This window comes from Drosophila navojoa, chromosome 5 (genome assembly GCF_054131105.1).
Source record: "Drosophila navojoa isolate 15081-1374.11 chromosome 5, UAZ_NAV_1.0, whole genome shotgun sequence".
Taxonomy (NCBI): Eukaryota; Metazoa; Arthropoda; class Insecta; order Diptera; family Drosophilidae; genus Drosophila; species Drosophila navojoa.
The window spans coordinates 25,252,562-25,260,621 of NC_142893.1; the positions used below are offsets into that span (position 1 = coordinate 25,252,562).

Consider the following 8,060-nt stretch of genomic DNA (forward strand, 5'->3'; position numbering starts at 1 on the left):
AGATCTCAGAAGATATGAGAGCTAGAGAACTGAATATTTTTTCGATAGCTCATCCGATAACTTTTTTATCGAGAATAATCGAAAAATGTATTTTGTTTTTTAGCCTCATTGGAGTACTATTAGACGTGGAGACTTCAGATTTACTGTATATATACATATGATAAATAAAAACATTTTGTAATCAACAGATTTTGGATACCACGCCCCCCTCGCCCCCAATTTGTAGAAAACGTATTTTAAGTAGAGACTTGTCCTTTGGAATGTACACACATTGTGACCATATGATTACGCCCTGAAAATTTCATTAAGATTTTATGTCTACAAATGAAGTTATTCAACAAATGAATTACCATAATAGTGCCCAGCGTAGCCCAAGCGCAGTCGCTGCTTACTGCGCAGTTAGCAGAGCGCGTTTTTATACGTGCGTGTGGATGCATGTGTATGTATGTATATGTGCATAAAAGAAGTATAGAATGATTAGAATATCAGATTGGAGGGTTCAGGGAATCTCCTAGACGAGCGGTCTCGACTAGAGCCTTCTTACTTGTTTATTCTGTAATTTAATATTTTCGACAGTAAGGTGCTTACAGGTCGCGCCTGTGAAAAAGATGCGCAATATTTATTGCTCAAGTCTCTATTCAAACAAATATTAGATTGATGTTTGCTGCGGCACTTGAAGCTGAAATTTGTTTTTTGATTATCACTCGTAATGATAAGCCAACAAATGGCAGCTGACAATCAGTCATATCAATCAGGGCAGCCAAGTGGAGGGGCCAACAGGGCGGATGTAGGGAAGCCGGCCTGCGGCTATTATGTTTGGACAGCACTTGGGATGGACTGTCTTACAAGGCCCTCGGCGCTATCAATATCAGCTGTTCGCACATAAAAGCCGGATGTCAATCGAATATTTGCATACACATTGAATTCTGAAAGCCACAATGAGCACAGAGACGCGGCCATAATCGTAAAATACAAGCAAATAATTCACTGCACTCGTTCACTCCACCCGGACGCTCACAGTTCTAGTGCAGACGGCTCTTACGATTAAATGGCCCACAGAGTGGTCTGTCAAGAGGCAAGTGGGTAGCCAGGCAACTGGGCAGCGGTCCAAATGACGAGAGGCCCACGAAAGGCGGCATCATCCTGGCGCCAAGGAAATTGTGGGAGGCAACTCTCAAAGGCTCAAACGGGATATGGGAAAGCGGAAGCAGGAAGAGCCCGTTGACAGGCACACCAGAGATTTACCAAGCGCCGAGATTCTTGTCGCTAACTGCCGTCGAGTCAGCGAAACTACATAGTTGCCAAGAGCAACGCAAAGCGACTGTGGAAAAGGATTTACTAAAACGGCAACATTAAAGCCGAAACTCAAATACTCGTAAAATGTTTGCACAAGGTAAGTGTAATGTTATTGTATGCCAGTCGTCTTTCTAAAGACAAAATCCAGTGGAGTACTTATGGTCCTTTATGGTATGCATACATAAATAAATAAATCAGAAAATATGCAACAGCTGACACATTGTCTCTTCGAGGTCGAGACCTCGAATTTAGAGAAATAAATGTCAAGACAAAAAAAATTGTATCCTCTGAAATATACACTCCAATGATAATGATAAAACTAAAGATTTAACACTAAATATAATACATCAATTATTTTCATATCATACTTCTTTAGGAAACCATATTAAAGTATCTAGTTTCTTCTAAGGTGTATTTTATGCAAGTATTACACTTTCGTATAGTTACTGTTATTGTTTACCTCATAGTGCAGTGTTAGAGTGTCACTCTGATCCAAAAAGTATGCTATATCTATATATATAAAAGAGAAATGTGAAAAGTTTTCCAGCACTTATAATTCGAGATCTGCTGGACCAATTTTCATGGTTTTTTTATTTGTTGAATTTGTCTCCGCTATGAGTAGGATAGTAGATCTTAAAAATACTGAAAAAATTTCATGAATACTTGAAAAACGCGGTTTTTTCCCTAAAGATTCAAATTTCAGTAGGCTTGATAACAGGACAGTTTTCGGTCCTGCTCTCATATTATACAATAGTATAGAAGTAAATAAACAAATGTAGTCAGTCAGTCTACGGCACAGCCTCAGGCGAACCTGACTATTCATAAAAAAACTAATTTTATAAAAAAAAAATTTGTTTGTCTCTGACATTAATTTGTGTAAATTATTCATATTTATATATCTCGATTGTTTTGTGGTTTTGTGCGAGGGCATATTCAGTATTACTATTAATAAAAATGCCGCGTCCTAGAAGATCTAATCTTTTCCGGCGGACCCATAATGCAATTAGGCAACGGAATAACGCGAGTCAATTATCTGACGAAGAACGAGGAATCGCCCGAGAAAGGCGCCGCGTTAGTAACCAGCTTCTCAAAGAGAGGCAGCCCGTGAATCTGGTTTTAGGATTGATTTGGACCGAGCAGCATTTCGATATGATTGCACCATTGACTACAGCTTGCATCGTTTAGTTTGCATTGGGCCAATGGACGTTGTTTGACAGCATTGTGGCGCATTAAAGTTTGCTGGTGAAATGCCCGGTTCGTGCTGCCTTAGTGGTAAAGTGACATTGTCATTAGTGGTCCCGCCACCAGAGCCATTGCGTTCCCTGCTTTATGGCGAAACACTAGAATCACGACATTTTCTAGCGAACACTCAAAAATACAATGCCTGTTTCCAAATGATTTCATTTGGGCCGGAAATTATTGGAGACGGATATAATCCAACATTTAAGGTAATTTACGTTAATTTTATTTTCAAGGATTGAAAAAAAAAAATTAAAAAAAAAATAAAGAATAATAAAGTTTGTTAGATTTCTGTAAAAAGTGTTTGTAATTCTAACCATAACTATGGCTTTGAATTTAAAGATTCAGGGCCAGATTTGGCATCGCATTGGATCATTGCAACCTATTGAAGATGCACAGCACAAATTCTTGAAAATATACGTCATGGGCAATATGGAAGAACAACTTGACCTGCGTCAAGAAATCAACACAGCTATGAAAAGAGCAATTCTCCAAGATGCATTGATGCATTGGTCAAGCTGTTCAAGACTGCTTTAGAGCGCATGCCAAGAGATGACTATAAAGTAGTAATCAGAGCAGATGAAAGACCAGCTGGAACACATGAACGCACATTTAATGCTCCACCAAGTCAGATACGCACATTATTTGAAATCATCATTTCAACATGCTTCCCATCGAAACCACGTGACCTGTGGAGCAAATACAAAGATAACAAGTAAGAAAGCTCTAGTCGAGACTGCTCGACTACGAGATCCCCTGAACCCTTCGAGCAACTGATATTTCAATAATAATTCGCACATACACACGCACACACACACACACACATACAAACAAACACACGCACACACACACACACACGCATATACAGGCGATTGAGCTTGGTGCAGTGTTGGCAATATTTGGAAAACTTATTTGTTGAATAATCTCATTTCTAGACGTACGATCGTAATGAAACTTTCACAAAGTAATCATGATGTTTAAATGTATGTGTATACCGAAGCACAGGTTTCTAGTATTTGATATACGACTTTTACAAAGATGAGGATGAGGGGGTGGTTTTAGAGGTGGGGGGTAAATTCTAACAAAAACCGAAATTGTATAAAATACATCTTTATATACATTTTAAATTTGGAGATTCTAGCTTGAAAGATGTAGGAGATATAATTTTTTAAGTGATCTTCGATAAGGTTTTTTATCGATAAAAAATTATCGGAATGAGTTATCGTTTTTTAGTGATAAACTCGATATGCGCGCGATATATACGGACATTTTAAAAAAAAGTTGAGGTCTCTAGCTCTTATATCTTCTGAGATCGACGCGTTCATACATACGGACAGACAGACAGACGGACAGGGCCAAATCGACTCAGCTCGTCGTGCTGATCAAGAATATATATACTTTGTGGGGTCTGCCACGCCTCCTTCTGCCTGTTACATACATTTCAACAAAACCATTATACCCTGATTTCCCATTTTCAATGGGTTCAGGGTATAAAAATGAAGACATTTTATATCGAAGTCGTATCAACTCAAGAAATCCTGATCTTGAGGCGAACCAGGAGATGCATAACCAGGCCTTGCTTTTGATCGAAGATATATGAGGTAACACATAGTATCTGCGGCAGTTTGTTAGATAGGTTAGGAATGCCAGCGCCAGATCGCGGAATGAATAACGCATTTAATAGAGAATTAGAACGTGAACGTGAATATGATCCACATGAACTGTTAATGCCAGATCCCATTAACAAGAATTGCTCCTCCCGCAACACACGTTATGTTATTAACAGCACTCTGCTAATAACATAACCCAGTTCTCCTACTGGTTCGCTGTACTCGGCGCCCCGCGGAGTACCTCGTCCCCCCTCCGGGGTCACTTGCCTCTCCTGGTATTGACGACATATATGTATATCTTTACTAATGCTATACGAGCAACACAGCTTTACTCTAAGAAATAAAGACGAGGAAATTACAATCCGGTCTTTTTACTTATCGGCGACGCCACCACTACAACATTTGGTCCTTCGAGCCGGATCTCATCCACCTCCACATACACATCAGCATTCCATCGGCCGTCGAGATAAGTACCCCATCTTTGCGTAAAGTAGTACATATATATATATACAGTATATACATACATACACTGGCACTTGTCCGCCGCTATATTTCCTTGTATATGTATTTATATATGTACTAATTTACATTATATTTACTGCATGCCTATACATATGTGTATATATCCTTATATGCATATATAGACATGTCTGAAGCTGTGTTACAATCCATACACAAGCATATGTACTAATCCTATTTAGTCCGACACTCCGTCCTACATATCGCCACATCATTCATACACATATATTTCTCCATAACTATATGTATATTCCGATAAATATTTATTAAAACGAGAGAACAATATCCTTTGTTAATTGTTTAATAAATCTATTTGCAATATTCTGCTGTTTAGCACATCCGCATACACTCATATACTAGTCGCCGGCTGCAGAGAGACATACATACATATGTACGTACATACATACATACATACTCCTCACTCGAACTATTAAATAAAAAACCAATATCCTTTGTTGTTTTTAATAGTTTTATTTTGCAATTTAAGATAACTTATCCACCAAGCATAATTACTTCTACGTGTTTTATTTATATATTTGCTAATTGTGTGTCCGCTATCTTCTGTTTTTACGAACATACGCTCATACATATTTACATAAATACATGTATGCACATACGAGCAGATTTGGATTTATTTGATTTCCACTCGCGTATTTCTAAGCAGCCCAGCAACACAATTAACATATAAATTCACAATAAAAAGTTCCACATACATATACACGGCACATTTAAATAATAAACTTAAATTGCTAAATTGGTCGTTTTGCTTTGTGTCCAAACAGCTGAGATCGTAACTAGTATCAATAACTTTTCCGATAATTATCACCGGCCGCCACAATTTCGTGACGATAGTTTTGCACGATCAGAATTCATCGTAATTTAAAAACTATTGCAAAATAAATAGAAAATAGACTTTTAGTCTTGTTTTTTTTTCTTCTGTTGTTAAAAGGAAATTTCCCCAGCTTAATAAATTAATTTAATTGTTTAATTTATCCTAATTAATCCTAATTAATTAATTTATTAAATTTTTCCATTTTTCGTTTATTTGCTTAACAAGACATTTTGTTTTTCAATTTGTTCTACAAAATTCAGTTGACAACTTCCTTGTTTTTGTCAACTGCATTACTCTGTTCTTTGAGTGATTTTCTACCTCTGTATCAGAAATTTCCGCCAGCTAATTTCTAGTTAGCTTCCATGTCTGATCGTTCGGGTCGACCGCAACTTAAGGTACCCGCTTCGCGTTTGATTCAACGCAGTGCCTCCGCATCTCCCATTCCGTCCGGGAAACCACAGACCACCAGCACTTTCAAGCGCAGTCCGGTCGTAACCCGGTCCAGTCCGAAGCCCGCAAATCCATTAAATATGTCTCTGTCCGAGTTCATCGCGGCTGCGGATAGGCTTATTAAGTTCGAAGCCCGCATTGACGGTCCCGGGGACTCTAATGCCACCCAGGCGGCTCTACTCCGGGCCTTCGAGATCCGCCGAGAGCGGGTCAGGGCCTTATGGGATGATGCTGAGCAGCAATATAAGGTCTGTGCCAGAGCGTTGAACCAAGGGGCGAGCAGTGGCGAAGTTGAAGCCATGGAGGCCAAATTCGACAACTGCTACACTGTGTATGAGCGGTGTACGACGCACCTGGGGGTGCAAATCGACGCACTTTCCGCATCGAGTACACCGCCCGCTCCTATGTCCGCTACTTTCGCCTCGTCTGGAGGCTGTCGCCTTCCACCTGTTGATACGGAAGTGTTCCACGGCGACTACTTGCGCTGGCCAACATTCCGCGACCTTTTTACTGCCATTTATATCCAAAACCCGCGCTTGACTCCGGTGGAAAAGTTATTCCACCTCAATTCAAAGACAGCAGGCGATGCAAATGCCTTAATCGCAGAGTATCCTCTCACAAACGACGGCTTTGCATCGGCTTGGGGCTCCTTGCGTGATCGGTTCGAGAATAAGCGGCTGTTAGTCAACAGCCAGCTGAAAATCCTGCTCAACCTCTCCAAAGTCACCAAGGAATCAGGCTCGGCTCTCAGAGAGTTGCATGGCACCATTCATAGATGCGTCACTGCAATCGAGCATGCTCAAATCTCTACGGAGAATTGGGACTGTATCCTTGTGTTCGTGTGCACATCCAAATTGCCAGATCACACTCGATCTCTCTGGGAGCATTCACTGACACAAAAAACAGAAATTCCAGCCTGGCAGGACGTTAGTCACTTTCTTAGCGAGCGTGCTCTTGCTCTCGAGGCTATGGAAGGTGATCGTTCTGCACCAACAGCTCCAATCTCAGTTCCGAGATGCGCGAGCTCTGCCCCTCCCAAACTTGTCAACTCTTTTACAACGCAAGTGAGTCTGTGCGATCTGTGTTCAGAACAGAACCATCCAATTCGATTTTGCCCTCGGTTTCTCCAGCTGTCTATCCATGAACGAGAGGCATACATCAAAGCAAAGAATATTTGCCTGAACTGCTTCGCTAAGGGTCACCAGTTACGAGGGTGTACCAGTACGCACAACTGTTTCAAGTGTAATGGTCGACATAACACCCTACTCCATAGGGACAATACTACTCGGTCTGCTGCTGCATCCGCAACAGCTATAGCCCCAATTCGTACGCAAGTTATGTCCAACGTCCAAACGTATCTGGCTGCCAACACGCGAGGTGTCCTCCTCGGCACGGCGGTGATCAACATATGCCATTCCGGAGCAATCTATCCTGCCCGTGCTTTAGTCGACTCAGGATCCGAAGCAACTTTCATTTCTGAGCGACTATTCCGCAAAATCAAGTTGCCCTTCAAATCCATGCAGACTCAAGTTTCCAGCTTGAATGAAGCAGTTACAGCTCATGCACAAAAGCTATGCAGCTTTGACATTGGTTCTCCTTCGAAGCCGAGACTACGAATCGAAGCTTCTGCTCTCGTCCTTCCAAAACTTGCCGGTAAACTCCCTTCATCTCCAATTCCGCAACTCTTATTGAACCAGCTGCCGAATATTCAGCTAGCTGATCCCGAGTTCTACAAGAGTTCAGAAATTGATGTCCTTCTAGGTGCGGATATCCTTCCGACTATTATTCAGGGAGGTTACCATCCGAATATCTGTGGACCTCTTCTAGGTCTAGAGACTGTTTTCGGTTGGGTGCTGACTGGTCCACTTTCACGAACTTCACCGGAAATGGTCTCCTCGTTCACAACTCAAGTCTCCGTTCCGGGTGAGACAAAACTTGAGATTCCGGCAACTCTTCCATCCCGAGTTCCCGACAACACCACAACAAAAGTGAGGGTCGGTTTCAATGAGAGCCTGAATGATATCCTTCATTCAGGCCCATCATTCCAACTCGATCCTCGTCCTCCTTGTGCTGTCGAACTAACCTCCATGTTATGTTCTAACGAACAAGCAATT

The 8,060-nt window shown here is 41.2% G+C and overlaps 1 long non-coding RNA gene across 1 annotated transcript; it reads left to right on the forward strand.

Annotated features, from left to right (window-relative positions):
• The first annotated feature begins 2,020 nt into the window (after nucleotides 1-2,020).
• On the forward strand, nucleotides 2,021-3,004 carry LOC149091249 (uncharacterized). The gene is made up of 2 exons (XR_016197143.1): nucleotides 2,021-2,744; nucleotides 2,815-3,004. It is a non-coding gene; the product is annotated as an uncharacterized LOC149091249 (long non-coding RNA).
• Nucleotides 3,005-8,060: the final 5,056 nt, after the last annotated feature.